Genomic DNA, 8,345 nt, shown 5'->3' on the forward strand with positions numbered 1-8,345 from the left:
GAGGAGAGTGAGGAAAGAGAGTGAGAGAAGGAGAGAGTGAGGAAAGAGAGGGAGGAGAGAAGAAAGAGACTGAGAGAAGGGCCCATATGTCTCCTAGGAGATGATTTTCATATTTTTACAATTCAAAAATTAACCAAAAGTCAGTAAAAAAGTACTATCAAATTTATTTTGACTATTGTCTTGCATGCTGGTGGTGTAAAGAAAATCTGTAATGAAAAAACGTCCCCTGGGGGGTACTTACCTCGGGTGGGGAAGCCTCCGGATCCTATTGAGGCTTCCTCCGTCCTCCTCGGTCCCACGGTGGCGGCGAAAATCCTCCCGGAGCGGCGGCGATGTAAATATTTACCTCCGTGGCTCCAGTGCAGGCACAGTATCCGCTCTTCCCACGGAGATAGGCGGAAATAGCCGATCTCCGTCGGGCCGCTCTACTGTGCAGGTGCAAGTCTCCTGCGCCTGCGCAGTAGAGCGGACCTGACGGAGAGCGGCTATTTCCGCCTATCTCCATCAGAAGAGCCGAAACAGCGCACCCGCTGGAGCCTGTAAAGGTAAATATTTAACAGGCTGTCGGATTTGTCGCGCCGGCTTAAAAGGGCTCTGCCCGTGGGACAGAGGACAGGGGAAGCCTCATTAGGATCCTGAGGCTTCCCCCTCCCGAGGTGAGTACCCCCCAGGGATGTTTTTCTCGTTACAGTGTCTCTTTAAAAGGCATTTTATGACAATTCACTTTTTCACCAGAGTTTTCTCCTAGGTGATATTTTTACAATGTACAAATACATTGCCTTTTAAACCACCAACAAGCTGGAAAATACTCAAAATAATTTTGACAATACTTTTTCAACAACTTTTTGGTACTTTTTCCATTTCAAAGTGCTAAAAAGTTATTTTTAAATAGAAGATGAAAAATGATGTCCTAGGTGAAAACTCAGGAGAAAAAGTGAAATGCATATGGACTAAGGAGAGAGTGAGGAAAGAGAGAGTGAGAAACGAGAGCGAGAGGAGAGAGAGAGAAACGAGAGCAAGAGGAGAGAGAGAGAAGAAGAAAAACAGAGGGAGAGAGAGGAACGAGAGCAAGAGGAGAGAGAGAGAAGAAAAACAGAGGGGGAGAGAGGAAAGAGAGCAAGAGGAGAGAGAGAGAAGAAAAACAGAGGGAGAGAGAGGAACGAGAGCAAGAGGAGAGAGAGAGAGAAGCAAAACAGAGGCAGAGAGAGGAACGAGAGCAAGAGGAGAGAGAGAGAAGAAAAACAGAGGGAGAGAGAGGAACGAGAGCAAGAGGAGAGAGAGAGAGAAGAAAAACAGAGGGAGAGAGAGGAACGAGAGCAAGAGGAGAGAGAGAGAAGAAAAACAGAGGGAGAGAGAGGAACGAGAGCAAGAGGAGAGAGAGAGAAGAAAAACAGAGGGGGAGAGAGGAAAGAGAGCAAGAGGAGAGAGAGAGAGAAGAAAAACAGAGGGAGAGAGAGGAACGAGAGCAAGAGGAGAGAGAGAGAGAAGAAAAACAGAGGGAGAGAGAGGAACGAGAGCAAGAGGAGAGAGAGAGAAGAAAAACAGAGGGGGAGAGAGGAAAGGGAGCAAGAGGAGAGAGAAGAAAAACAGAGGGAGAGAGAGGAACGAGAGCAAGAGGAGAGAGAGAGAAGAAAAACAGAGGGAGAGAGAGGAAAGAGGAGAGAGGGAGAGAAGAAAAACAGAGGGAGAGAGAGGAAAGAGAGCAAGAGGAGAGAGAGAGAAGAAAAACAGAGGGAGAGAGAGGAACGAGAGCAAGAGGAGAGAGAGAGAAGAAAAACAGAGGGAGAGAGAGGAGAGAGAGAAGAAAAACAGAGGGAGAGAGAGGAAAGAGAGCAAGAGGAGAGAGAGAGAAGAAGAAAAACAGAGGGAGAGAGAGGAACGAGAGCAAGAGGAGAGAGAGAGAGAAGAAAAACAGAGGGAGAGAGAGGAACGAGAGCAAGAGGAGAGAGAGAGAAGAAAAACAGAGGGAGAGAGAGGAAAGAGAGCAAGAGGAGAGAGAGAGAAGAAAAACAGAGGGGGAGAGAGGAAAGGGAGCAAGAGGAGAGAGAGAGAAGAAAAACAGAGGGAGAGAGAGGAACGAGAGCAAGAGGAGAGAGAGAGAGAAGAAAAACAGAGGGAGAGAGAGGAACGAGAGCAAGAGGAGAGAGAGAGAAGAAAAACAGAGGGAGAGAGAGGAACAAGAGCAAGAGGAGAGAGAGAGAGAAGAAAAACAGAGGGAGAGAGAGGAACGAGAGCAAGAAGAGAGAGAGAGAAGAAAAACAGAGGGAGAGAGAGGAACGAGAGCAAGAGGAGAGAGAGAGAAGAAAAACAGAGGGAGAGAGAGGAAAGAGAGCAAGAGGAGAGAGAGAGAGAAGAAAAACAGAGGGACAGAGAGGAACGAGAGCAAGAGGAGAGAGAGAGAGAAGAAAAACAGAGGGAGAGAGAGGAACGAGAGCAAGAGGAGAGAGAGAGAAGAAAAACAGAGGGGGAGAGGGGAAAGGGAGCAAGAGGAGAGAGAGAGAGAAGAAAAACAGAGGGAGAGAGAGGAACGAGAGCAAGAGGAGAGAGAGAGAAGAAAAACAGAGGGAGAGAGAGGAAAGAGGAGAGAGGGAGAGAAGAAAAACAGAGGGAGAGAGAGGAAAGAGAGCAAGAGGAGAGAGAGAGAAGAAAAACAGAGGGAGAGAGAGGAACGAGAGCAAGAGGAGAGAGAGAGAAGAAAAACAGAGGGAGAGAGAGGAGAGAGAGAAGAAAAACAGAGGGAGAGAGAGGAAAGAGAGCAAGAGGAGAGAGAGAGAGAAGAAAAACAGAGGGAGAGAGAGGAACAAGAGCAAGAGGAGAGAGAGAGAGAAGAAAAACAGAGGGAGAGAGAGGAACGAGAGCAAGAGGAGAGAGAGAGAAGAAAAACAGAGGGGGAGAGAGGAAAGGGAGCAAGAGGAGAGAGAGAGAAGAAAAACAGAGGGAGAGAGAGGAACGAGAGCAAGAGGAGAGAGAGAGAAGAAAAACAGAGGGAGAGAGAGGAAAGAGGAGAGAGGGAGAGAAGAAAAACAGAGGGAGAGAGAGGAAAGAGAGCAAGAGGAGAGAGAGAGAAGAAAAACAGAGGGAGAGAGAGGAACGAGAGCAAGAGGAGAGAGAGAGAAGAAAAACAGAGGGAGAGAGAGGAGAGAGAGAAGAAAAACAGAGGGAGAGAGAGGAAAGAGAGCAAGAGGAGAGAGAGAGAAGAAGAAAAACAGAGGGAGAGAGAGGAACGAGAGCAAGAGGAGAGAGAGAGAGAGAAGAAAAACAGAGGGAGAGAGAGGAACGAGAGCAAGAGGAGAGAGAGAGAAGAAAAACAGAGGGAGAGAGAGGAAAGAGAGCAAGAGGAGAGAGAGAGAGAAGAAAAACAGAGGGAGAGAGAGGAAAGAGAGCAAGAGGAGAGAGAGAGAAGAAGAAAAACAGAGGGAGAGAGAGGAACGAGAGCAAGAGGAGAGAGAGAGAGAAGAAAAACAGAGGGAGAGAGAGGAAAGAGAGCAAGAGGAGAGAGAGAGAAGAAGAAAAACAGAGGGAGAGAGAGGAACGAGAGCAAGAGGAGAGAGAGAGAAGAAAAACAGAGGGAGAGAGAAGAACGAGAGCAAGAGGAGAGAGAGAGAAGAAAAACAGAGGGAGAGAGAGGAAAGAGAGCAAGAGGAGAGAGAGAGAGAAGAAAAACAGAGGGAGAGAGAGGAACGAGAGCAAGAGGAGAGAGAGAGAGAAGAAAAACAGAGGGAGAGAGAGGAAAGAGAGCAAGAGGAGAGAGAGAGAAGAAGAAAAACAGAGGGAGAGAGAGGAACGAGAGCAAGAGGAGAGAGAGAGAAGAAAAACAGAGGGAGAGAGAAGAACGAGAGCAAGAGGAGAGAGAGAGAAGAAAAACAGAGGGAGAGAGAGGAAAGAGAGCAAGAGGAGAGAGAGAGAGAAGAAAAACAGAGGGAGAGAGAGGAACGAGAGCAAGAGGAGAGAGAGAGAGAGAGAGAGAGAAGAAAAACAGAGGGAGAGAGAGGAAAGAGAGCAAGAGGAGAGAGAGAGAGAGAGAAGAAAAACAGAGGGAGAGAGAGGAAAGAGAGCAAGAGGAGAGAGAGAGAAGAAAAACAGAGGGAGAAAGAGAAACGAGAGCAAGAGGAGAGACAGAAAAGAAGAAAAACAGAGGGAGAGAGAGGAAAGAGAGAGTGAGAAGGCGAGAGTGAGGAAAGAAAGCGAGAGGGGAGAGAGACGAGAGCAAGAGGGGAGAGAGAGAGAAGAAAAACAGGGAGAGAGAGGAAAGAGAGCAAGAGGAGAGAGAGAGAAGAAGAAAAACAGTGGGAGAGAGAGGAAAGAGAGCAAGAGGAGAGAGAGAGAAGAAAAACAGAGGGAGAGAGAGGAACGAGAGCAAGAGAAGAGAGAGAGAGAGAGAGAGAAGAAAAACGGAGAGAGAAAAAAAGTGGGATAGAGAGAAGGAAAGAAGGAAGAGAGAAAGAAAAAAGAGAGACAGAGAAAGTGAGTCCCCTAGGGCTGGCCGGCCGAAATAACTAGTCTGGCCAGAGTTCTCCTGTGGGCTGTCTGATGGCACATTGTCTTCACTGAATATTAATTGCTTGTAATGTACTTTTTCTGCGAAGAGACCTTACAAATGAAAGCGGACCTGAGCTCAGAACTTCCTCTCTGCTCTAAAAGATACGCAACAGCATAATAACCTTTACAGAAAAACATTTCTTTGTTACAGCTGATACAAATCCTGCAATAAATCTGCAGTGTGTCTACCTAATGCTTTCACAAAAGCAGCCATAGGGTTAACATCCTGTGTTCACAAAGTAGCTGCTGTAGAAGCTGAGCGATCAAATTACAACTTGTGATTAGCCACAGATGAGGGGGGATTAGACAGGCTAAACTCTCTGATAATAATATGGTAGGACATTAGATTATGACTATGTTTAGGTAATATATTGCTATTAATTACTGCATAAAAAACACCTCCTTTTTCCTCTGTGAACTGCATTTTCTGTCACCGAATGCATAGTGCATTCCTACCGCACTAAATCGCAGAAAAAAACGCGGCATGCAGTACCGATTAAAAATCAGAAATCGGAATCCCATGTGAAAATCGAATAAAAATCACATATCGGAATCACATGTAGTGTGCAAGAGGCCTGTTTGTGATTTCATGGGTGCAGCCATCTTTTTGGTTGAAAGGAGGTGACAGGGAGCATGAGACACAGTTCCAACTGTTCTGTGTCCTGAGTAGCTCTCCCAGTTGCTAGGCAATGAGAACAACAACATCAGCAATCCCATCATGCTTTGCACAGCATCAGGGGAAAAATGCCCGGGCAGTTTTCTTTGATGGGGCGGAGCTTAGCTTCTGTGCAGCTAAAAATATGGCTTTGGTAAGAAAAACAAAGTTCTGATGCCATGTATGAGTGGCTTTGTTCTACTAAGCATGCCCAGACTGTATTATTATTATTATTGATTTATAAAGGCCAACATATTTCATGGCTCTGTAAAAATGATGAATAAAATGTGCAACAAACTGCAAGACAGAAATTGAATAACAAATTCCAATACACAAAAGGGTGAGAGTGTACTGCACATCAGAGTTTACAATCTAAAGGAATAAGGAGGGGAAGGGGGGGGGGGGGACAAGAGGTGGGGTAGTATACAATATGCATACCTAGAGGCAGTGTGTTTTTAGGATATCTAGTAGGAGTACAACTTGGCCGTTGGTCAAAGGGAGAATGGCCTAAGGTAGAGTGTGTGCTTGTCAGTGTGAAATGTGCAGGAGCGATTAAAGATTTCAAAGGTTGGAAAGCGACTGATGTGTTGTAGAAGGGCATTCCAGAGGAATTGTGAAGCAGGTGAGAAATCTTGTATACATAAATGCGAGAAGGTAATTCTAGAGGAGGACAAAAGAAGGTAATGTGCAAATCTGAGATTGAAGTTGGGTTGGGATCTGAAAAAGAGTGGGGAGATGTACACAGGAGAGAGATTGTGGAGAGCTTTCCAGATTAGGGTTAAGCATTTGGATCCTCTGGTTAATTGGCAGCCAATGAAGATGAGTGAGCCGAGCAGCCGGGACAAGGTCCTCCAGCACCCAAGGCTGAGACACCAAAGTGCGCCCCTCCATCCCTCCCACCCCGGCCGTCACACACTGATTGCTATTAGACTAAGAGGGCCACAGAGCCCCCAACCCCCCTAATCTCTAGTTATCTGGCTTGCAGTCACTGCCATGTATCTCTTCTTATTTCTCTCTGCTTCAAACACAATAGGGGAAAGATAGCTGAGTGAGTTGTGTGCCCCCTCCTACACTGTGCCCTGAGGCTGGAGCCTCTCGCCCCATTCCTGGAGCTATTCAAATCCAGACTGAAAAGCCACCCGTTTAGCCTGGCATTTGCAAACTTATAGAATTCTTCCTCTGTACCTCAATTTACCAATCAACCAATTACTGGTCAGAGCCACACTTATGTGCTTTGAGGCCTTGTTCACATTGCGTTCCGATCGCATTAGCTTTCAGCGTTTTTTGCCACAATTTTTTTTTATTCCCGCCGCGTTGTTGTTAAAAGCGCTCTTCTGAACGCTTTTTTAATTCACTCCCTGACACAAGTTAGGAAGTGAACTCTTTGACCTGGAAAAGAATACATGCAAAGTATTTGATTTATTATCGCTGCACAAAGCAATTTTGTGAGCATTTTGCATTTTTCCTATACCCTCCATTCAGGGAAAATCGCCCTGAAAAGGCACATGCAGCGCTTTCGTCAGCAGCAAGCAAACAGAATGCCTCAATGAGAGCTATCTCATTGGAAAGTATAGTGTAAGCGCTTTTAGGGCTGGTTCAGACGGACGTTTGGAGGCATCGCGTTCGTTGGCGTCGCGGCGGCAATGCGTTCGGGCTTTCAGCAGCGTTCGCATTGCGTTCGGATGCGGTCGCGTTTTTTCTTCCCGTAGGGGAACATTAACTGTCGTGGTTAACCGCCCCTGGAAGCTACATGTAGCTTCCAGGGGCTCCTTGAACGCCAGGGAAAATCGGGACCCGAACGCCGCGTAAAAGCTTGGTACAAACGCTCCCATTCACTTGAATGGGAGCATTTAACGCCAAGCTCCAAACGCTGGCGGTAAACACTGCACAAACGTCCGTCTGAACCAGCCCTTAGGGCGATTTGTACAAATCGCCTGCACCTAAAAATTCCAAAAAAATGCCTCTAGTGTGAACAAGCGCTGAGTCCTATGGGAGATAAGCACTTCTAAGGGTACAATGGTTAATTTGCATATATTCAGCAGTGATGCCTTGGGTGACATCTCAAACTCACTCCAACCTGAATTATCACAAATTCTTTCTGTTTTAAGAAAGCAAACTTTTGTTTCACTTTACAAAATGTTATTTGTTATGATCCCTGGCTATGGCTATGCTCTTTGCATGTATTGGCTGCCTCCTTCAGGTCCCTGAGCTCTATGCAATGGACACAGCTCTGCTTTCCCTGTAGTGTTGACAAGTGGGAAGTAGTGTTGTCTAGTCCGGATCATGAACGAATCGTTCATTTGATCTGGATCTTTTTTGTAAGTCGAATCATCCGGATCATCACAATGAATGATTCGGTCCACAGTGGATGTCTGTCTGGAAGAGACAGGAACTGCAGCTTCTGCTGAGCTGTGAAGTAGTGATGGGAAGTCCGGCTCTTTTCAATGAATCGATTCATTCAATTCATCGAAATTAACCGGATCATGAACCGACTCATTCAATTAAATGAGTCAATATAATTAATTTCACTGGGGAGTGTGTGGCTAGCAGTAACTAGTTGTTAGTCACTTCCCTCCCCTGCTAATTGGCCCAGACATCCAGAGCTGGGACAAGGTCCTCCAGCACCCAAGGCTGAGACACCAAAGTGCACCCCTCCATCCCTCCCACCCCAGCCGTCACACACTGATTGCTATTAGAGGAAGAGGCCCCCCAATCTCCCCAACACCTTAATCTCTAGTTATCTGGCTTGCAGTCACTGCCATGTATCCCCTTTTCTAAGTTCTCTCTGCTTTAAACACAATAGGGAAATGATAGCTGAGTGAGTTGTGCGCCCCCTCCTACACTGCGCCCTGCGGCTGGAGCCTCTCTTGCCTCTGCCTCGGCCTGGCCCTGCAGACATCTATTATTCCTCCTCCTGGCTCCTTTTCTTCAGCTGTGTGTGTGGGCCTTTTTCCACTAGCTGCGTTTTTGCCAAAAAATGCAAAACGCATGCATTTGCTGATTTTTAGTTCATTATTTTTGTAAGTCCTTTAAAGGAGTACTGTGGGTTTTTTTTAAAAAGAAAATCGGACACTTTCTGGGGCTTATACCAGCCCCCTGAAGACATCAACTCCCGCGCCGTCCCTGCAGGATCTTGCGTTCGCCGCCACCG

General features: G+C 46.6%; 1 protein-coding gene across 2 annotated transcripts in view; it reads right to left on the reverse strand.

Moving 5' to 3' along the window:
* Positions 1–8,345, reverse strand: part of LOC137520767 (cytochrome P450 4B1-like) — a 121,972-nt gene that overhangs the window by 112,484 nt on the left and 1,143 nt on the right. The window lies entirely within an intron of this gene.

The sequence above is a fragment of the Hyperolius riggenbachi genome, chromosome 6, assembly GCF_040937935.1.
Source record: "Hyperolius riggenbachi isolate aHypRig1 chromosome 6, aHypRig1.pri, whole genome shotgun sequence".
Classification (NCBI taxonomy): Eukaryota; Metazoa; Chordata; class Amphibia; order Anura; family Hyperoliidae; genus Hyperolius; species Hyperolius riggenbachi.